Genomic DNA, 23,951 nt, shown 5'->3' with positions numbered 1-23,951 from the left:
TAGAAACCTTGAGGACAAACTCCATTATCTATTATCTATAAACTTTCATCTTGTCCTGTAAATTCTATTATCTCTACTATAAGACAAACAGGTGCCTAACTCCTAAATTCACTGGGTGTCTTCATTCTGTATGGCTCTCAGTTAACACAACAAAGTGAACCAAAAAGCCTGCTTTGTATTTGAAGCTACATTTTTTTTTTGTAGATTCTATATGCCTTGTGAATTCAAAAGGTGCCCCACTTGAAAATGTTAATCTCCAAAGCAGTATTAGTTACTAAGCTACCAGCTCTATTTCCATGGTTTGAAAAAAATACCTCAGACAGAGATTTGGAAAGAACATCTCCAAAATCTGGGATCAATCAGGAAATCACTCCCTAAAAGTCTTGTTAGCTCTATTAAGTGTTTCCATCTAAAGAATGAGTTCGACTTTAGAACAGTTCCAAATCCTCTGAATTAATTTTCCATTTTCCTTTCTGCCACTCCGGCACTTCTTTTCTTGTATGCCTTTCTGTTTTTCCTAGCTTGGCAGGTATTCTAAATTTTTAATGAGTAAATTCAAGTTCTTGAATTAATCGTAAGGATAGGATTATACCAATCTATTCTGGCCAGTAAATTATCACTGTAAATTAAATCACCAAGCAACCAGAGTTCATATGCTTATAAAGATCAGCAAAATGCACCAGGGACTGTCTAAATATTTCATAACTTTTCTGGAATGTACTGTTGCCAGTCTTCATAATCTATATGAATGTATAGGCCTTTGCCAATGAATACAACCACGGTCCGCTGTCCAAATCTTATCAAAGCCTAGGCAAAGGAAAGTGATTCTTAAAGCATGTGGCCTAAAGCCCACATGAGACACCCACTGTTTTAATTCAGGGACTTCCTCATTGTGTTCTAGAGCCCTGCTGTTGGGTTTCAACAACAAGAGAAGCCAAGTTGGCAGGTTTCAGAGCCTATGTTTCCCACCTAAATCAAGAGACTTATGTTTGTCTTGGGGTTCTGCCATAGGTTTTGCTTGAAAAGAAGGGAGATTCTGACACTAAAAACAACTACAAAAACTAGTACTCTAATAATGCTGAATTTTCTATTTGAATAAATCCTGAGCATCATAAATCTTCATGAACATACCAGGCCATATGGGTTCCCAGACAATAATGATCTTCATCATTGTTATTAAGGAGCACAGCAAGAAAATATACAGTTAAACTCTCAACACAGCTATTACAACTAATTATTAACATTTCTTATGTGACAACACTTGGAAAAGCTTTCTTGCAGTTAAAGGGTAAAAAGCTTACATAGAACTGGGGAAGAGAGTAACATCTAATAAGATTTTCATTTTAATTATTTTACTTCCTAGGAACTTGTTGTGTGTTTGGTCTAATGCAGCTTGTATTGTGTTAATCTAGGTCCCCAAAATTGCAAGAGAATTTGCATGTCTGACACTGAAGGAACCCTGCCCCCAGTTGGTTTTGATTGGCTGGTGGCTGGGCAGGGAGACAGAGGCTGGATTTTTAAGATTTCCAGGCAAGGGACCAAGGAAGGAGGAGGAGAGGGAGATTCACCATGCTGGGAAAAGGAGGAGGAGAGGAAAAACCATGCCTGAGAAGATACAGGACAGAAAGCATAGCCTAGCCGCCATGTAGAAGTCCAGAAGAGCGGCCTCAAGAGGGCCCCTTAACTGGGTCTAGGTTGAGGCAAAGATAGAATATAGACTTTAGGAAGTAATAACTTGGAAATATCAGAGGGAGGTAGATTAGCCACGTAAAGCTTAGGATGTGGCCCAGCCATTGAGTTCTTTAAGGCATATAAAAATAAAAAGGCTGTGTGTATGTATCTTTCATTTGGGAACCCAGAACATTGGGGCGGGGCGGGTTTCGAGAAACAGAGCACCAACTACAGCCTCCAGGATCTATTTGAGTGTTAATTGGGTACTGCTACAGGGACATAGACACAAAGGCGTATCTCAGAGATTACCTCTGCAAACAATGTCATGCCTTAAAACTCTTTTTGTTCCTCCATATGGTAATTTATGTCTTTTGTTACGTGACATTGTTTTATTGTTTTACAATTTCATAAAGCTACATTGTTACACTCTTTATCAGGCTGTATCATATACAACAGGACAAATAGGCACGGTTTTTTTTCTCCCCTGTATAAAGCCTTTTCTCTCTGGGAAGGTCTAGCCCTCACTTTAATCAAGTAGCTCCTTCTATCTACAGTCTGAATTCCTTTCATTGATAGATATACTCATGATGTTCTCACTAAAAAGGCCCTACAAAAGTGGGCAGGACACAAAGGCAGACTGCTTTCTTCTGAAAGATGTACAAGGAAAATGTACATACTATTTCAACACAAATACCATTGACTGAAATAGGCATACACCCAGTCTTTATGACCGTCTTCATCTTTGGGTTCCTCAGTATGATCCTTGAAGATATCTAGTGCCATGGAAGAAACTGCTTCGTTAACAAATGATTCGATTGCCATGTGGCAGGTGCTAGGATGCAGGTATGTACACATTTCTTAAGATGTTAAATAGAGAGGTGAGCTCATTACCATAGTAATAGAGACAACTGGCAAGGCCTCCCCTTTTCTGAAGAGAAACCTAGGAGTGGATGAATGGGGAGGAAAGGTTGTGGGGAAGGACTGGGAGGAGAGGAGGGAGGGGAACTGAGGTCAAGATATAAAATTAATGAATTAAAAGAAGAAAAAGTGCATCAAAAACAGAGGAGTGGATACAGAAATTGTGGTACATCTACACAATGGAGTACTACTCGGCTATTAAAAACAATAAATTTATGAAATTCTTAGGGAAATGGATGGATCTGGAGAATATCATCCTGAGTAAGGTAACCCAATCACAAAAGAACACACATGGTATGCACTCTCTGATAAGTGGTTATTAGCCCAGAAGTTTAGAATACAGGAAGAACAACCCACAAACCACAAGGAACTCGAGAAGAAGGAAGACCAAAAGGTAGACATTTCATTCCTTCTTAAAAGGTAATACCAAATACCCACGGAAGGAGTTGCAGAGATTAACTATGGAGCAGAGACTGAAGGAAGGGCAATCCAGCCTAAATATAGCTATCTCCTGAGAGGCTCTGTTTAATCAGTACCTGATTAATTCAGATGTAGAGGCTCACAGCCATCCATTGAACTGAGTACAGGGTCCCCAGTGAAGGAGTTAGAGAAAGGACCAATGGAGCTGAGGGGTTTGCAGCCCCTTAGGACGAACAACAATATGAACTAACTAGTACCCTCAGAGCTCCCAGGGTCTCAACTACAACCAAGGACTACACATGGAGGGGTCTGATTGTTCTGGCAGCATGTGTATAGTAGAGGATTGCAAATTCGATCATCAATAGGAGGAGAGGACCTCGGCCCTGTGAAGGTTCTGTGCCCCAGTATAGGGGAATGCCAGGGCCAATAAGTGGGAGAGGGTGGGGTGGCAGGCATGGGGAGGGAGGAGGCAACAGGGTTTGTCTTGTTGTTTTTGTTTGTTTGTCTTTTGGAGGGGAAACTGGGAAAAGAGAAATTTACATGTAAATAAAGAAAATATCTAATAAAAAATGAAACCAGATTAAAAAAATAAATAAAAGATTCCCAGTGAGTGTGCTTCTCTTAATGGACTAAATTGTGAAAAGGGTAAAGCTCATTAGAAACAGGCAGAAATGGTAGGGGGAGCTTGGGGAATGCTATCCAAGAATATTCACTCAAAACTGACAAGCATAGACTATCAATGACATATCACATGCTTCCTCATTCAGTATCCTCGTGTAGCAGTGAAAGGAAAACAAAGCACAAATGACTTCGGTGCTGATTAAAAACTAACTTCATTCCATCACGATTTTGGCGTTCAATGCTAGAACTAAAAGTCATGAATATTTACCACTACTATGTTTGCAATGAAATGGACTAAATTTGAAGTTTTAGAGAACAAGAAGAAAAATTGCAATGTTTTTGATGATAGTATCACTTGGAGGCAATTGGCATTACAAGTTGTTAGACTTGACAAGAAAGCTCGCTAAACGATTTTTAAAGCAGAAAATTGACAAAACTAAATAATTTTCCCATATACCATTGCTTGCATTTTAGAAATAATTAGAAACTAATTTAAGTGCAAGGAAAATGCAAAATAGTTACATAAAATGTAAGGGAAATATGATTTTAAAGGTATGTATACAAACAAAACTTAATTTTGAATTTTTTTTTAATTTTTAGAGATTATAGTATGTCTATCAGTCCCCCTTTTTCTTTTCTCATTCCAAACACCCCTACATAATGTCCTTTGTCTCTTTCAAATTCATGACTTCATTTTCTTTTTTGCATATTCATTTTATTTTCATGCATATAAGCATACATAAATACATAAACACAATATACATAGTTTATATATTAACAATTTTGGATATCCAGCTGCTGTGCTCTTCCCTAGGAAAGATGGTTTCTCTGCATCTCAGCATTCCTTCACTGCCTAGTAGTGTTTGTCCAGGCTTGGGCCCTTGTGACTTTTTTTTGTTGTTGTTTTATTTTTATGGACTTCTTTTATTTATTTTCATTCCAAGAGTTTTTCTACCCATTTCCCTCTCCACTCCCCTTTGAGAGAGTGCTCCCCCACCTGCCCACCCACCCCCTACCTTACCCTCACCAGCATCCCTCTTCCCTGGAGCACCAAGTTTTCACAGGATTGAGAGTATCTTCTCCCACTGAAGCCATATAAAGGCAGTCTTCTGCTACATATGTGTCAAGGGCCACGAACCAGCCTATGTATGCCCCATAGTTTTTGGCTTAGTCTCTGGAGCTCTGAAGGGTCTAGGTTAGTTGACATTGTTGTTATTCCTATGGGGTTGTAATTCCCTTCAGCTCCTTCAGTCAGTCCTTCCTCTAATTCTTCCATATTGGTCCCTGACCTCAACCCAATGGTTGGCTATAAGTAACTGCATTTGTCTCAATCAGTTGCTAATAGAGCCTCTCAGAAAACAGCCATGCCAGACTCTTGTCTGCATGCACAATATAATACCAGTAATAGCGTCAAGATTTGGTGTGTGCGCATAGGACGGATCCCAAGTCGGGCTGGTCATTCACTGGGTGGCCTTTTTTGCAGTCTCTGCTCCATTTTTGCCTCTGCATTTCCCTTAGACAGGCACAATTCTGGGTTAAAATATTTGAAAATGGGTGGTAGGCCCCCTGCTTCAACTGGGGGCCATGTATATCTGCTGGAGGTGGTCTCCTCAAGTTCCATATCCCCATTGTTGGACATTTTAGCTAATGTCATCCCCATTGAGTCTTGGGAGCCTCTCACATCCTAGGTCTCTGGGACTTTCTAGAGGTTCTCTCTGCCCCCTAAGCCCCGCTGCTGCATATTTTGATTCATTCTCTTGTCCCTCTGGTTGTCCCTCACATTCCTTCCCATAACTGATCCCACCCTTTAGAATGCTTATCAGTGCTGGCCTTGTTCTATCAGCTTTAAGCAGTCACGTTGGTGAGACTTTATAATTGTAGCCCTGACATTTCTAGCAGACACAATCTCTACCTCTGGCTCTTATAATATGTATACCTCTTCCATGAAGTTCCCTGTACCATAGATGTTGGAGTTGTGTTGAATACTTATCAGTAAGGACTAGGCACCACAACTCTGCAGTTTGATTGGTTGCAGTTTTCTGTAATGGCCTCTGTTGCAAGGATAAGTTCTCTTGATGAGAGATGGAGACTACACTTATCTGTAGGTATAAAGACAAATACTTAAAATGTAGTTAGGATTTATGCTAGTTTTGTAAGTGGAAGTTATTGGTTCTGTTCTAAGATCCGTAACTTCATTAGTCCTAGATAGTTGGCTAGGTTTTTGGGGCCAGGTATAATTTCCCTCTTCTTGAGTGGATCTTAAATCCAATTAAAGAGCTGTTGGTTACCATGAAGATATCTGTTCTACTACTACACCCTTAGTGTTATTGTTCCATGCAGGTCACTATTCTGGTTTGGAAGGTGTCATAGCTATTTACATAGGACTTGTTTTTTTCCCCTCCTTTGGAAGCTTAGATGGTATCCACTGGTATGATACCATGAAAATTAGTCCTCAGAAAGAAGACCTTGTGTCAATTTCAGCTTAGGGGTTTCTAGGCCTTATATGTGTTTTATGATGTTTTCAGCACTAGGAACTTACCATTCACCTCTGGGAGAAAACTGCAATAGCCTATGAGGTTTGGGACAACACTGGCAACTCAAAAGACGATTTTTTTATGCCCAGTGTTTTGGGTTTTATATGGAAAAGCATTTTCAGGAAAGCATTGTCAACCCAGGTATTCAACTTCAATTTAAATTATATAGGTATATTTAAGTACCAACCTATGTATTATAGGATTTTTCCCAAGTAGATGGCTAATAGTATAATTCCTTATAACTTTAGACATTCTTTGTTATTCCACACTTCTGCTTTTTCCCATTTTAATTCCTAAGTACCTCCCTAGCTAAACATCCTCCCCATTGTCCCACTTCTTCAGATCTCTTGTACTAATATTACCCTTGCTATTGCTACCTACAATACACACAAGGAACTCTTCATGCCTGAAATGGTTCTTTTTCTCATTGTGATTTATGTAAATATCCCAGATTATATGCTCAAATCTGAAGATTTGGAGCTAGGAATCTTAGAGCAGAGAAATCATGCAACATTTGTCTTTCTGGACCCAGTTTACCTCATTCAATATGATCTTTCCTAGTTTCATCCATTTATCCACAAATTATTTCGTGGTTTCACTTTCCTTAGCAACTAAGTATTATTCTACACTGTATATGAACCACATTTTTGGTATCCATTCTTCAGCTGAAAGATATTAAGGTTGTTTCCAATTTCCTAGCTGTTGTGAGTAGAATAGCAGTGAATATTGCTGAGCAAGTATCGATTTGTAAAGCAGAATGTTTTATCCTTAGGCTATATGCCAAGAATGAATATTGCTGAGCATGTCTCTGTAGAATAGGATGCTGAGTCCTTTGGGAGTGTCAAGAAGTGGTATGGCTGAATCATACAATACACATATTTTTAGACTTTTGAAGATACTTTACATTTATTTCTAGAATGGATCGACCAGTTGTAAAACCACCAACAGTGAATGAGAGTTCTCTTTACTTTACATCCTTTCTAATATTTGTTGTTAGTTATTTTATTGATCTCTGCCATTATGAGTGGGGTAAGATGTGTGAATAACCCAGGAGAAAGGGGATTCCTGGGCCATTGTTCTACTGGGTACAGAGGGCTGACCTGTGAAATTGCCACTGATTCCTGTGGAGGGCACACCTGCCAACATGGAGGCTCTGGCCATAGAGACCCTGAGGACCCTGTCTGTATCTGCCCTGCTGATTATGCTGGTAGGTTCTGTAGGACAGATCTCAATGAGTGTGTTTCCAGCCCTTGCCACAATGGGGTTGTATGCCTGGATACCAAGGCAAGCATTGTGACTCAGAAGTGGATGAATGTGTTTCTGATCCCTGCATGAATGAGGCTGTATGGCTCAATGAGATGGGAAGATACATGTGTCTGTCCTCAAGAGTACTGTGGTGTGAACTGTGAATTGGAAATTGATAAATGTGGATTTCAGCTGCATATACATGGTGCTATACGTCAGGATGCATGTGGGAGTTACTTCTGTGACTAAGCACCTGGATTCCTTGGAGACCACTGTGAACTCAACTTGAATGAATGTACCATGCAGCCATGTCTCCATGGAGGTCTCTCTTTATTGATGGAGGAAAGAACTACCACCATGACTGCATGGGTAGTGGATTCACAGGGACTTGCTATGAGACTCTGTTGCCTTTGTTGGTCAAAGCCTTGTTACAATGATACAACATATGAAAACACTGCTGATAGCTATATTTGTCATTGCTGGCCTGGGTACATAGGTGCCCAGTGTGAGACAGACTTAAATGAATGCACTAGCAATCCCTGCCAATTAGTGGGGAGCCCAGGAAGGGAAGAATGTGCCAAGTTGTCCTCAGAGCATTAGTAAAGGACACATTGCATGCCTGCCTTCTTCCTTCAATGACCTTGGAGCTTCAAGCTATGTTTGTATCTGTCAGCCTGGATTCACAGATAGGAGTCTAGCATTTCTGTCCTCTGAGAGGCTTCATCCAGCACTGGACTGAGAGAGATGCAGAGACCCATAGCCAAACACTAGATCAGGTTCAGGAAGTCTTGTGGAAGAGTTAGGGTAGGGATTAGGGGACCCAGAAGGGATAGGGACTCCACAGGAAGACCAACAGTCAACTAACCTCGACCCTTGGGGCTCTCAGAGACTAAACTACCAACCAAAGGGCCTATAAGGGCTGGACCTAGGACCCCTGTACACATATAGCAGATGTGTAACTTGGTCTTCATGCATGTCGCCCAGTAACTGGAGCAGCAGCTGACCCTGACTGTGTTGCCTACCTGTGGATCCTGTTCCCCTAACTGGGCTGTCTTACCTGGCCTCTGTAGGAGAGGATTATCATAGTTCTGCAGTGACTTGAGGTGGGGTGGTACCCAGGGGGGGACCTTCCCCTTCTCATAGGTGAAGGAAAGTAGTAGGAGGAGGAGGAACCATGTGAGGAGGAGGCTGGGAGGAGAGTGGGGCTGCAATGGGGATGTAAAGTTAAAAAAAAAAAAAACGATAAAATGAAAGACATTTCAATATTTCCTTTCCATTTCCTTTTTTCTTTTAAGAACTCCATGTTCATATCACAGGCCTAATTTTTGAGTTGATTGAGTTATATTTTGACTCTTTTTTTGAGTACTTTACACATTTTGGATATTAATCCTCTGTCAAATGTATACGTGGCAATGATCCTTTCCCATTGTGTTTTTTCCTCTTCACCAGGCTGTTTCTTTATCTATGCGAAAGCTACTCAGTTTTATGAAGTCCCACTTGTCAATTTTTGGCTTTAATCCTTGGGGAAATGGAGTCCCGTTCAGAAAGTATACATATTTCTATAGGGTACGTCCTATATTTTCTTCTAGCAGTTGCAGTGTTTCAGGTTTCACATTTAGGTCTTTGGTTCATTTGGAGTCAGTTGTGTGCAAGGGGACAGACAGGAGACCCATTTCATTCTCATATAAGTGGACATCCAGTTTTCCCAGCACCATTTGTTGAAGATTATTTTTTCCTCCAGAATACTTTTGGGATTGTGAAATTTTAAATTGCTAAATTCTTGAGTTTTCATATGTGGGTCTTTGATTTTGTTCCATTAATGAACAGGTCTGTTTTTGTCCTGGTGCTGTAATGTTTTTATTACTACAGCTTTGAAATATATCCTGAAATCTGGAATGTAATCTCTCCAGCATTTTTGCTCAGGATTGTTTAGGCCATCTGGTATCTTTTTGTGGTTCTATATGAATTTTAGGATAGTTTCTTTTTTTATATTTTTGTGGAGAATCATACTGGTATTTTGGTTGAATATATTGAATCTATAAATGCTATTGGAAAAAAAATGTCATTTTCACTATATTAATTTTCCCAATCTTGTAACATGAGTTGTCTTACTATTTTCTGATGCCTTTCTATGTGTCTTTCTTCAGAGGTTTAAAGCTATCCCTGTAAATGTTCCTCATTTCTTTGGTTAGACTTATTCCTAAATATTGTGATGTCTTTAAGGCTATTATGAATGAAAATGTACCCATGATTTTCTCTGTATATTTGTTGGTGGTGTATAGAAAAGCTATTGGTTTGTGCAAGTTGATTTTATATCCTGACCCTCACTGGATTTATTTATAGTTTCTGGAAGTATTCTGGCAGAATTTGGGAATACCTTATGAATAATAAACACCATAACATCTGCCAATTGGAAAAGTTTAATTTTTTCTTTTCCTGTTTCTATGTCATTAATTGTCTTCTCTTGCCTTATCACTCCAGAAAATGCTTCAAGAATGACATTGGAAAAGAATGTGGATGAGGGACAGCCCTATTTCCTTCCTGATTTAATTGGCATTGCTTCACATTTTTCTTCACTTAAGATGACATTGGTGATGGGTTTCTCATATATAGATTTATGCTGAGATACATTCACTCTAGTCATGAAGAAATGTTCATTCGTGTCAAAGGTTACTTCTGTATCAATTGAGATGATCATGTGATTTTGGCTTTAAGTCCATTTATGTGGCTTATTACTTTTATTGACTTGTTTATATCTAACCATAATGTTCATATGTATTTGCTTTGGAATTATTTTATTGAGAACTTTTTACACTATGTTCATTAAGGATATTGGCGTGTGGGCATGTGTGTGTATATGTACATATACCTATGCATTTGTATTTGCATATACATATGCATTTACATTTACATTTACATTTACATATATTTTGGTGGTGAAGAAGTTGTGCCTTTACCAGGTTTTGGGATTAGAGTGATGCTGGCTTCTTGGAAGTCATATTAGAGTGCTCCTTGTGTGTCCACTTTTTTAATAGTTTGAGAAGCAATGGCTAAGAATATTTTGTTGAAAGTCTGGTAGAATTCTGCGGTGAATACATCTGGCCCTGAACATCTTTAGTTGGAAAGGTTTTTTTATTATCATTTCAATCTCCTCATTTGTAATGAGTCTGTTTAAGTTGACTTCATGGTTTAATTTTGGTGGTTTGGCTAAATCTAGAAATTAATTCATTTCTTTCAGATTTTTCAACTTAATAGAGTACAGGTTTACAAATTATCCTCTTATAATATTCTGAGTTTCTTTGTTTTCTATTGCAATGTTTCCCTGATCATTTCTGATTCTGTTAATTTGGGTCATCTTCTTTAGGCTAGTTGGCCCAATGGTCTGTTATTCTTGTTTATCTTCTCAAAGAACTGTTCTTAATTTGTTGATTCTTTGTATTGTTTCTAAATCATTTCTGCTCTCATTTTTATAATTTCCTGGCATTAATTTGGTTTAAATCTAATTGATATTTGTTTTCTCAAATTATTGAGTTGCATCATTAAGTCATTTATTTGTATTATTTTTACTGTTTTGTGAAAGTTCATACAAAACATTCTTTTTAATTTTTTTCAATTTCATATGTATTTTGTGTGCTTGTATGTCTATGTGATGTAGTCAAGTCCCCTGGAACTAGAGTTACAGACAGTTGTGAGCTGCCATGTGGGTGCTGAGAATTGAAACTGAGTCCTCTAGAAGAGTAGTCAGTGCTCTTAACCACCTAGCCATCTCTCTACCCCCATACAAAACATTGTGATCATGATTTCCCATCTTCCACTTCCTCCCAGATTCTATCCCACATCCTCCCCCACCCATTTCCACACTCTTTCCTTCTCCTTAAAATACAAACAGGCAAATGTACAGTCTAGACATCTTTCTGATTTTTTAACATAGGCACTTTGAGTTATAAATTCCCCTTTTACGGCTGCTTTCAATGTACCCCATAGCTTTTTCTGTGTTGTGTTTCCATTTTAATTTAGTTCTATGTTGCTGGTCTTTGCTACTTTGTGGATTCTTCTTTTCCTACCTTTTGCCTCCCCCACCCACTTCACCCCCAACACTAGATAGAGGAGAAACAAGGATAGAGGGGAGAGAGAGAGTAGGAAAATCCCTGAATCTAATTTCTTTCCTTTTGATTCTTCTTTGACCATGGCTATTGACAAACCCCAACCAACCTCCTTAAATGACCAAGAAACCACCACATCTCAGGGCACTCACATTTATGTACCCTCTGAAAAGTTCCCAGAATTCCAAATGTCACACATTTGTAGAAAATATCTGCAGCTGACAAAACCATGCTTCTACAAGCGCATAAGGAAAAACCATAGTCAGCTACTGCAGACAGTCCGAAGCAGCCCCATAGCCCACACCTGGGATTAAAATGAAAACACATTCTTATAATCTCTTTTGTGTTTTTAATGAAACCAAAATTCCAAAATTGTCACTATAATTCTAGAAAATGTTATTTCTTTCTCCCTCTTTGAATCAGCCATCATTTAGAAATGGGTTATTTAATTAGCATGCATTTGTGTATTTATCAGAGATCATTTGCTATCAATTTTAAGTTTGATTGCATTGTGGTCAGATGGGATACACAGAGTTATTTCCATTTTTTTTTAATTTGTAAATATTGGTTTTGTGTCACATATTAAAGGTGCTTCCATGTGCTGCAGAATAGAATGTATAATCTTTGGTATCTGTGTAAGTTATGTAGATATCTGTTAAGTTCATTTAACATGTGATTTCAGTTAATTATGTTTCTTTGTGTACTTTATATTCAGTTGTCTATTGGAGAAAGTAGGGGTGTTGAAATCACTTGTCATTAATGAATTGGTGTTAGTCTTTGTCTTTAAATCCAGAAGTATGTTTTTAGTTAAACTGGGTACATCAAAGTTTGTTGCTTATATGGTTAGCATAACAAGGTATTCTTAGTTTACTGTTTTCTTGATTATAGTGAAGTGTCCCTCTTTATCTCTTTTGATTGGTTTTGGTTTGAAGTCCATTTTGTCAGATATAGGATAGCAACACCTTCATATTTCCTGATTCCCTTGGATTGAAGTTCTCTCCACACTTTTACTCTTAAGATGATGCATATCATTATAGCTAAGATTTTCTGTAGACAGCTAATAGATGAATTTGGTTTTCTGTTACACTCAGTCATCCTGTATCTTTTCACTAGAGAATTGAGGTCACTAATATTGAAAGTTATCACTGAAATGTATATGCCAATTTCATTAAGTGTTATTAATCTTTACTACTGTTGTTTGTATTCACAGTGGTACAGTGTGGTTAGTAATTATGGTTTTATATTTCTCTCTACAGTCCTGTGGCTGTGCTCATCCTCTCTCTTCAGCCCAAATTAGTGCTTCCTGTATTATGTCTAGGCTATTTTTATTATAGAAACTTTTTCTTTCTCCCACAACTTTGGCAGATATTTTATCTGGGTGTGTTAATCTAGATTGGCCATTTAGGCCATTGGTCTTTTAGGATCTGGAATATATTGCTCCTGACTTTTCTGGATTTCAGTTTCCCTTGCGGAATTAGCTGTTTTTCTGATGGGCTTTCTCTTTATGCATGACTTGTATTTTTCCCTCTTGCCATTTTTACTGTGCTCTCTTTGTTCTGTATATTTAGTCTTTTAGCTATATTATGCCATAGGGATTTTCTTCTCCGTTTGTTGTTTGTGTGCTTCTTGTATCTGTACACCTTTCCAAAGTTTGGGAAAGTTTTCTAAAATGTCATCTTGTTGAAGTCATGGTCTTTTCAGATTCCACATCTCCTGTACATTCCTTTCATGTATGTGTTTTTCCATATTATTTGCATATTGCATTTAGATCTGCTTTATCTTTGAATCTTGATATTTTTTTGCTTCATTTATTGTACTTATATGCCTTTCCTTTTAGTTTTCTAGATGTGTTCTTGGACTTTTCAGTTCTATCTTCATTCAGCATGAATCCTCTTCAATGTTTCTATCTCTATTGAGTTCTATTTTTAAATCCTAGATTGTTTTTGTCATTTCCATTAGCCTTATGTTTGTGTTTTCTTGAGCATCAGTCAACATTTTATTCTAAACCCTTTCTCTTTACATTCATTTAACAGTTTCTTTATGTCTTTTTTAAACTCTTTGATAAAGCTTGTTATTCTTATAAAGTCTATGTCCTGTTGTTCCTCTAGGTCAGAGGTTCCCAACCTGTGGGCTGTGACTCTTTTGGGGGTTGAATGACCTTTTCATAAGGGCTGCCTAAGAGCATCAGGAAACACTGATATTTACATTACAATTTATAATGGTAGTAAAATTACAGTTATGGAGTAGCAATGAAAATAAATTTACGGCTGGGGGTTACCACAATATAAGGAACAGTATTAAAGGATTGTAACATTAGCAATTTAAAGGATTGAGAGCCACTACTCCAGGTAGTCCTCATCATCAAACATTTCTTCAGGACTGATGAGGTTTGTAGGCAGTGAAGATGGGGAGTAGATACTGCCTTGACCTTGCCTCTGTCTGTATGTTTGCAATGAGAACTTTTCATGTGGATTTCTTTTGTTAGTTCTGTGTCTAGGTAGACTCGTGAGAAGGATGTACAGAACCCAAAATGTTAATTTTTAATAAATGGTTTTAAAGGGAGTTGAATAAGTATTGAATTAAATCATGTTCATTGTTTAATACAGTCAATATTACAAAGGTATTGATCATTTCTATATTGACTTTTACAATTATCTAACAAGCAAAACACAATGTGTAATGTTTTGAGTTGCTTCTATATTACTTATAGAAATTAACATACTTGTTGAAGAAAGTGAGATTGACATAACAAGTTATGAAGACCCTAAGGCTAAACACAGCACATATCCTGGTTACAAGGCTTAAAGAAATAAGACTGTGTGAGATGGAAGCTTTCTCCCTGCTGACTAGCTTTATGGTGCTAGAAGGTACTATATAGGCTGCTAGAGGAAATAATAGTATAAATAAATTGCCTTGCCCATCTGTGAAACTTATGATCTATAATACCAGCCTGTAAAGCAAATAAGGCACACTGATGCAATAGGGGCACAACTGTTATGTGTGTAATTAGCCAATCTATTCTAGAAGAAGGAGGAGGAGGAGAAGAAGAAGAAGAAGAAGAAGAAGAAGAAGAAGAAGAAGAAGAAGAAGAAGAAGAAGAAGAAGAAGAAGGAGAACGAGAACAAGAACAAGAAGAACAAGAAGAACAAGAAGAACAAGAAGAACAAGAAGAACAAGAACAAGAACAAGAACAAGAACAAGAACAAGAACAAGAACAAGAGGAAGAGGAATCTATTCTGCTTCATAAAAAGAAATGCATACCTGGTACTGTAAACCCAATCAAAACCCCATGCCTAAGAATGTCTTGAGTCTTATAGGCACACTTAATATTATTGTTTAGCTAACTTGTCACAGCACCAAGATGCCTTCTAAATGTTTATGTTTATACTATAAGCAAATTCTACTCCCATGACCTATGGATGTGAAATAACCAATGAAGTCATGACCTTATAACAGCTATGGCTGCCTACAATGGATAGGAGCAGTTTTTTTTGTTTGGTTGGTTGGTTGGTTTTGGTTTTGCTTTGCTTTGGTTTTGGTTTTGGTTTTGGTTTTGGTTTCAGCCATGTACCTACTAACAAACTCACCAAGCTCCAGAAGATTACAAACATATGACCACACAGATGATACAGATCAAACTCTTTAGTTCTCAAATATAAAGTAACAAATGTGAGGAAGGGGGCTTATAGGAGGAATAAGCAGAATGTATGATACACATGTATAAAATTGTCAAAGAAAAACACTTAATAAAAGCTATTTTTAAGTAAAGGTGACTCTTATTAAGTGCTTTATCTATCTTAATTAAGACTATTATCTAGCATCTTCATATGCCAATCGATATATATACACACATATATATATATATATATATATATATGTATGTATATATATATATGTGTGTATATGTATGTATATATATGTATGTATATATATATGTGTGTATATATATATATATCATTGATAATACATAGTAAGAGAAGGTTGAAAGTATGATGAACATAAAGTTCTTGTTAAAAATCAGTAGGAGCAAATGTGGCAGCACAGATGGAGGCATATCTCCATACTATTGAAAAAAAGAAGCCTGTAGAATTTCTTTAATTTTTTTAAGGACATCAACTCAGATAAACTCAGATCATTGGCTTTGACGCAGAAAGAAACCTTAAAATGTGTCAGTTTCCTTTAAGGGTGTGGCCACTGATAGGTCAAAAGAGTATATGGGAAATATCAATTCAACTTCATAGGCTTAAAATAAAAATGAAGACACAAAGCTAGAAGATGGATATGAGACAAGTTGGAAAAGTTTTCTAAATTTGATCAAAACACATTCTAGAAATGTCTCAATTAATTTAAATATTAAATTTAATTTCAGGATGAGCTTATTATAATGAGTTTGGATTTATAAGAAGAGTTTAAGATTCATCTAATTTTATATGTATGTGTGTTTTGTCTTCATTTATATATGATTACAATGTACACACAGTGGCTGAGAAGTTCAGAACAGAATGTTGGATCCCATGGAATTAGAGTTCCAGATAATTCTTAGCCACAATGTAAGTGCTGAAAATAAAACCCTGGTCCTGTGGATAAGCAATGAGGCTCTTAACCACTGAGGCATCTCTCTAGCCTCAAGAGAAAGATATAGCATGCATTTAAGTATTAGAGTTAGGAAACAGAGGCACTGGGAAAGACTCTCCTGAGAGCATGGGTATGGGCCTCTCCGAAGAATCCTACCTCATTGTCTTTACAGTAATCATCCATATGATGTTGCTGGTTGGAGGTTATTACTTTTCAACGTTGTTAATGGATTTAAATAAGTTAAAGGGTGATTCTCAAGATGAACCTTGAGCAGAAGGACAATTAAGAATGTGAAATTGTAGATTACAAGGAAGCTGGAAACAAGGATAGCTTCACTGTAAAGTAAGTTCATGGTCTTTTTTGTGAGTCTGAGAAAATATACAAAAGAAAAGTGCAGTCCTATCAAAAGTCAGACACCCCAGATCTCAAGCTTGGTCCACTGACGTTAACACAGAATATCTCTCCAAAGATGAAATGTTATCTCTATGTCAGAAACGTTCAAAGAAAATGACATTAAAATGATGCTGTACTTTTACTTCTCAGCTGCCATTGGGTTCAACCAGACTCTAGAGTGAGAAGCTCACATCTTTGCCTATACCCCCAAATTATCTCTGTCTTTCTATTGTACCTCAATAAGTTTTGCTAGAATGAGTGATTAGTAATTTAGGAAGAAAAATATAACTTTGGAATGAGAAAGGCCTTTAGAAGTAAAACTTGTAAAAAAAATTACTTCACCATAAAAAGCATAGTTTTTATAATTAGGAAAATTTATGAAATTATAAAATTATAATGATTTTCACATCTTTTAAAAAACACAGAAAGCATTTTATAGGGTTGAATGGTGGTGATGAAAGATTCCTAGTTTACAGAACAATCACTGGGTGTACTGTCCCTGCCTCATCATGCCTTTTCTTGTGTCTATAAACCACCCCATCTTGCTAAAAATCAAAGTGGCAGTCATTTTCAACCATCTGCAACTACTGAGGCAGCCAAGGCAAGTGTAAATACAGAGATCCACTGACCAGCAAGCTGAAGAGCAAAATCCTAAATAATTGAATTTGAGAAAGAACAAAAGAGTAACATATGTCTTGGGATCAATCCAGTAGCACATGTTCAACCAAACCTGAATTGTGGGAGAGATGCCTGTTTTGTTACTGGTGTTCCTTCTGTATTTGCTGAAATGTAAGGTCAAGAGCAATAAGGTGTGAAGTCTACCTTCTTCAACATTCATATCCCTAGATCAAGATATCTCTAATCTCTTGGCTATCGATGACCCTTGATCTATCTCCCCATTACTTCATCACATTTCTCCTTTGTGAATCTTCCAGGTAGATATGAACACCACAGGGCTATGAAGACATTATCCTAGCATGTGAGGATAAATTTTAGATCTTCTATTTACATGTAGTGCTAAAAGACAATAGATGTAAAATAGGAAAAATATACATACTGGGAAGATAATTTAGCACTTTTTTCATAAAGCTGCTATGTACCTCCCCTGGCAGTACAGCAGCCTTTCCTCTGATGGAGTGAGAACCATGACTGAAAAGAAATTTACTCAGCACACAGGACTAGACAGTGATGATCCTTTCAATGTGTCACCTTACCAAGCAGAGCCAATTTCAGTTATTTTAATGTTTTATGCATGTGTCTGTCTGTCTTGGGAATTCTAAGGACCAAACCAAGGGCTTTACAAATGCTCTAGCATTCAGCTGCATCCCTGTTTATGGGACTATTCTAGTTTCATCATAAATTAAAGGCAAAAATACTTGTATAGCAAAAACTTGAAGTAAAGTAGTTAAGTGAAGATTTTATTTAAAAATTAAGCCCATAATACTATTCAAGACTCACATGCATAGAAAGCATTTTCTGAGATAAAATAAATGATGAACTAATCCAGTACACTTCAGTGACTAATTTTCATCCCATAGTAATACTGACAACTCTAAGACATTCTTAGCTATACTTTAAACAACTCATGAGCACATGAGAACTTTTACAGATAGTATCAGCGGGTGTGGAGCTGGTTGATTGAAAATTAAAAAGTCTAACACCCTTAAATTGCTTTATAAAAAAATAACCAGTGTCAAGGAAGTTGGAAATTTTTTAGTTAACAAAAATACAAGACTACATAATTAGAGTGCAGGAATAACAAAAGTATAAATGTTTTGATAATTGTCCAAAATTATGAAAACTGTGGGGAGAAACAGTTAAAGAAGCAATGAAATGAAAACATAAAATAAACCCAAAGTGACCAGCATGTCAGATGGCTCTGCAGCAAGGGTTAATAATCGATTGGGTTCTGGGGTTCTGTTTTGAAGACATATGTTCAAATAGGGACTGAAGGGATGCTTCAGCAACTGAGAATGACCGTTGCTCTTCTGGAGCACCTGAATTCAGTTACCAGCACCCATGTCAGGATGCTCACAACCACCTATACCTCCATACCCAAGAGATTTGCTACTCTCTCCTGGCTTCTGCAGGCACCCACACATGTGATATTCAGGTGCACACATGCATGCATGCATGCTCGTGTGTGTGTGTGTGTGTGTGTGTGTGTGTGTGTGTGTGTGTGTGTGCCACACACACACATAGAAAAATACATCTTCAAAAGAGAGCTACACTCAATCATTGTCTTCAATGTAAACATACATAGCTCAACCATATGGTCCTAAAAGTTTACTACTATCTGCATTGTACATTAGGATGAAAAGTTATTTTACCACTATCAATAACATAGAGTTTTAAAAAAAGTATCAGTTGAATCTTGTTTCATTTCTCTTTTTGTAATTCTATAATATAAGTATATACCAGCAGTTCTATGGTGCCAGCAACGTAATTTATAAGCAATGTTTATATGAGACTTCACAAGCAATCAAAATGACTGGGGAGAAAGTGCAATGCTTGTCTTTGTTTCTCACAGCTGCTAAAGTTATTCTCGTAATAACATCTGAATCATGCTGTATGCTTCTTTAAAAATCTGTTAATGGCTCCCTGTGGTCTCATGAACATAATGCAAACTCCTTAATAAAATGTGTGAGTGACCAGGTCATTTTCTGTCTAATATCTATGGGGCGGTCTTCATCCCATCAAATATGATATTTACCATATTTCCACAGCACTTGGCTTAGAAGGCCAGCAAAGGAATCGTGTAATTCTGCCAGCATCATTGAGAACCTCTGTGTAACAGTGAACAGAATTGTTGATAAAGTCAGGAACCTCTGCAGTGGTGCCCAGATCACTCATCAAACTATCATCAATGTGTCAATCTGAGTTTTAATTCCTCATCTTTCAAGTGGAAAAAATGGAAGTCTACTAGGAATTTAAATGCATGGTTCAAATGGGAAATGCCACCCTTAAGCCTATGTACTTGAATGCTTGGTCCCCCAGTTATTGGCACTGTTTGGGGGGCTATGGAACATTTAACACACAAAGCCTTATTCAAGGAAGTATGTGATTTAGGGAAGATTTGAGGCTTCAATACCTTTCACAAATTGATGTACTCAGTTCCTCTGGAACTGTGCGTCAACACAAACCACACTCTCCTTTCAGTTGCTTTTGATCATAGTGTTTATCACGGCTACAGAAATGTCACAAACTCAAAATGACATGCCTAGTTTCATCATCAACATCTCCAGCACGCAGCAATATTAGATTGATCAGTATACCAACAGATAAATTATTCATTCTGAGAAATGGATTTATGTGTAGGATTTGACTGAATGTGAATCATAACGTATTCAGATCTCTTAGGGACTCTTGTGATTCTGCCCAGTGAGATTTGCATATTAATAATGGTACTCTGTGTTAGTCAGGAAAATGACTAATTTTTAGAAATGCATTTAACTTCCTTTATATTCAAAATATATTCAAATTTAATGACACATAATACCTCATGCACTTGATTTCTCCCTATTTCCATTTTAAGATTAGAAGAGGTTGGCTATATTTGCTTCAAAAATATCCACTACTTCCAACCACTTACCCAAATAATGGAGAGGATGAATGTTAAATGGTTCCAGAAGTTCCAAATTTAGAACTGAACCACTTTTTAACATTCACAATTTTTAAGATTTATTTGAATATTTAAAATTTTTATATTTATTTTATTTTAGTTTTAGTTTTATATGTAAAGGCATTTTACCCACATATGCCTAGTCTGCTTCCTGCCACCCATAGAAGCTCAAAGAAGGTGTCAGCATCATAGGCCCCACAATTGAATTTACAAATTGTTTCAAACCATCATGTGGGTGCTGCAAATCCAACCCAGAGCCTCTGACAAAGCCACTAGTGCTCTTAAACCCTGAGCCAACTCTCCCTGGGTATAGGTTTGTGTTGTATGGGTTTGTACTTGCAGTACCTCAAGAGGCCAGAATAGGTGTCAGGTCCTCTAGAACTGTACTTACAGGCAGAAATGAATCACCCTTTGTGGATGCTGGGAACTAAACTCAGAACCTCTGAGAAAACATCAATAACTCATACTCACTGATATCTCACAATTTCATGTTAAAGAAAACCACCAGCACAGGAAGAGTTGATCTTAGGTTTGCCCTAGGAAAAGAAGGTGTGCAAACTATTAAGATAAGCATAAATAAGTTCTTTTGAAATATGTATGCACATAACGGTAGTCAGTTTTGGAAAGTCACTAAATTCTGATACGGGTCACAGGAGATTCTGCTATGGACCAGATTAATTTTTGAAGCTTCAAGCTTGCTGCCAGGCAAAGAAAACAACTCAAAGGACTGGCTTATGACATCAGTCAGAGCACCCTTCCTTATCCTGCACACTCAAGGGAGAAAGCTCCTTTTAACCACCCAACTCTTCTCAAATTCACACATATAGAGAGGGAAGGAAAAATACCCAATGAGCATATGAGCACTTCCATGAAGAAAGAAAATTTAAAATTCCCAGCTAGGCAAATATGGATAACTAAAAGCAATTTTAAAGACCTATTAGGAGTGCCTGGGGATGCATCTCAGTGATAAAGTACATATATAGTGCACCCAAATCCCTGGGTTTGATTCCCTGGTTCTTCCAAAACAAGGCATGTCAGGAAGACATTTGTTTATACATTAAGTATTCTTTAGCCATCTCTCTGGTAATTTTGTAGAAAAAGTTTTGCAGAAATTCATGTGTAGGTGAGGCAATATCAATAACTTAGTCTCCATAGACTACTGAATTGGTTTCATCACCTCTGCTTGAATTCCAGCCAAGAATTAACTGAAATACTCTATCTGAAACAGTATTAATGAACTTATATCTCTTGACATTAAAATTAAAACCATGCTTTAAGGGAACAGGGTGGAGTTGGCACAGTGATCATTGAGTAGAGAGCTGACCCATGATTTCTTTTGTTTCTGTTGTTTTTAAGTCCTGCATTAATCCTAGGTGGTCTGACAAGATCCAAAGAGTTATTTCAATTTTCTTGTATCTGTTGAGACTTGTGACCAACTATGTAATCAATTTTGGAGAAGATTATGTGAGGTTCTGAGAAGAATGTATATTCTTTTATGCTTAGGAGAAATGTTATGTAGTTATGTGTTAGGTCTATTTGATTCATAACTGCTGTTAGTTTCGTCATTTCTCTGTTTAGTTTCTGTCTTGATGATCTGTTCTTTGGTAAGAATGGGGTGTTGAAGTCACCCACCATTAATGTGTGGTGTTTGATTTGCAAGTTAAGTTTTAATAATATTTCTTTTTTGAATGTGGGTCCCCTTGCATTTAGGGCATAGATATTCAGATTGATATGTCATCTTAATAAATTTTTCCTTTGATGAGTATGAAGTGCCTTTTTACATATATTTTGATTAATTTAGGTTGATAGTCTATTTTATATTAGAATGCATACTCCAGCTTGCTTCTTGGGTCCATTTACCTGAAAAACTTTGTCCCAGGCCTGTATTATGATATGTCTGTCTTTGTTGCTGAGGTGTGTCTCCTATATACAGCAGAATGATGGATCCTGTTTTCACATCCATTCTGTTATCCTGTCTTTTTATTAGAGAATTAAGTCCATTGATGTTGAGAGCTATTAATGACCAATTATTGTTAGTTAGTTCCTGTCATTTTGGTATTGGTGGTGTTAATGTGTGTGTTCTGTTTTGTGTGTGTGTGTGTGTGTGTGTGTGTGTGTGTGTGTGTTTCCTTTATTTTGTTTTTGCTAGTGTGGAATTGTTTACTTACTGAGTTTTCCTGGGCGTAGTTAACTTCCTTGGGTTGGAATTTTCCTTCTAGTACTTTTCTGTAGGGCTGGATTTGTGGATAGATATTGTTTAAATTTGGTCTTGTCTTGCAATATTTTGTTTTCTCCATCTATGATGATTGAGAGTTTTGCTAGGTGTAGTAGCATAGGTTGGCATCTGTGGTATCTTATAGGCTTCAGGACATAAATTTAGGCCCTTCCAGGATTCAGAGTCCCTGTTGAGAAGTCAGGTATGATTCTGATAGGTCTGCCTTTGTATGTTACTTGTCTGTTTTCCCTTGAAGCTTTTAATATTCTTTCTCTATTCTGTAGATTTAGTGATTTGATTATTATGTGGTGGGAGGATTTTCTTTTCTTGTACAATTTGGTATTCTGTAATCTTCTTTTATATTTATAGGCATCTCTTTCTTTAGGTTGGGATATGTTTCTTCTATGATCTTTGTTGAAAATATCTTCTGGTCCTTGAAGCTGGGACTCTTCATCTTCTTCTATTCCTGATATTCTTATATCTTTTCATGGTATCCCAAATTTCCTGGAAATTTTGTGTCAGGAACTTTCAAGACTTAACATTTTCTTTGACAAATATGTCAGTTTCTTTTATCATATGTTCTACTCCTGGGATTCTCTCTTCCATTTCTTGTATTCTGTTGATGAAGCTTGCATCTAGTTTTTTTGGTTTTGTTTTGTTTTGTTTTGTTTTGTTTTTCTCTTCTCTTCCCTAACTTGTCCATCTCCAGGATGACCTCAGTTTGTGTTTTCTTTATTGCTTCTATTCACATTTTAAGGCCTTGAACAATTTTATTTATTTCATTTACTTGTTTAGTGGTATCTTCCTGTACTTCTTTGTTTTGTTTTTTTGTTTGTTTGTTTTTGTTTTTCGAGACAGGGTTTCTCTGAGTAGCCCTGGCTGTCCTGGAACTCACTCTGTAGACCAGGCTGGCCTCGAACTCAGAAATCCACCTGCCTCTGCCTCCCAAGTGCTGGGATTAAAGGCGTGCACCACCACCGCCCAGCCTTCCTGTACTTCTTTAAGGGACTTATTTGTTTCCTCTTCTAAAGCCTCTAGCTATTTGATTGTATGTCCTGTATTTCTTTAAGGGGGTTATTTATTTTCTCTTTAAAGGCCTCTATTGTCTTTCTAAGATTGAATTTAAGGTAGTTTTCTTGTGCTTTAGTTGAAATAGGATGGCTGGGGCTTGCTGTAATAGGATAGCTGTGTTCTGAGGTACTACATTGCCTGGGCTCTTGTTGATTGTGTTCTTTTGCTGGCCTTCAGTCATCTGGTTTTCCCTGGATGTTCCTTGTGCAGCAGATATTGGGAAGGTGGTCCTAACCTAGACATTTCTGGTACAGTAGGCCTGGTAGAGCAGTGGCCAGAAAGAGGATAGCATTCAGCTCCATTTGAGCATATATCTTACCAGTCTTTTTTGCTTATCTATAATGGTTTCTGATTTTATGTTTTTAAGTGTTGTGTATGTGTTTCATACTTTTATTTCTTTTTATACTTGTTTATTTTGCTTTATTCTGAGAGAGATGGCATAGATTCAGATGGGACTTTGAGAGGTATGGAGGATCTGGGATGAGATGAGAGGGGGGAAATCATGATCATAATATATTGTATGAGAAAATTATTGTCAATGAAAAAACAAAAACCAACAATGT

At 37.2% G+C, this 23,951-nt stretch overlaps 1 long non-coding RNA gene across 1 annotated transcript in view; it reads right to left on the bottom strand.

The window, feature by feature from the left end:
* LOC116072499 overlaps window positions 1–23,951 on the bottom strand; it is a 111,763-nt gene that overhangs the window by 69,360 nt on the left and 18,452 nt on the right. Inside the window, exon 2 of the long non-coding RNA XR_004111488.1 lies at window positions 20,574–20,638. This is a non-coding gene — a long non-coding RNA (uncharacterized LOC116072499). The remainder of the gene's footprint in view (window positions 1–20,573; window positions 20,639–23,951) is intronic.

Source organism: Mastomys coucha, unplaced genomic scaffold (genome assembly GCF_008632895.1).
Source record: "Mastomys coucha isolate ucsf_1 unplaced genomic scaffold, UCSF_Mcou_1 pScaffold23, whole genome shotgun sequence".
In the NCBI taxonomy this organism is placed as follows: Eukaryota; Metazoa; Chordata; class Mammalia; order Rodentia; family Muridae; genus Mastomys; species Mastomys coucha.
This window is presented reverse-complemented; position numbering and strand designations above follow the sequence as displayed.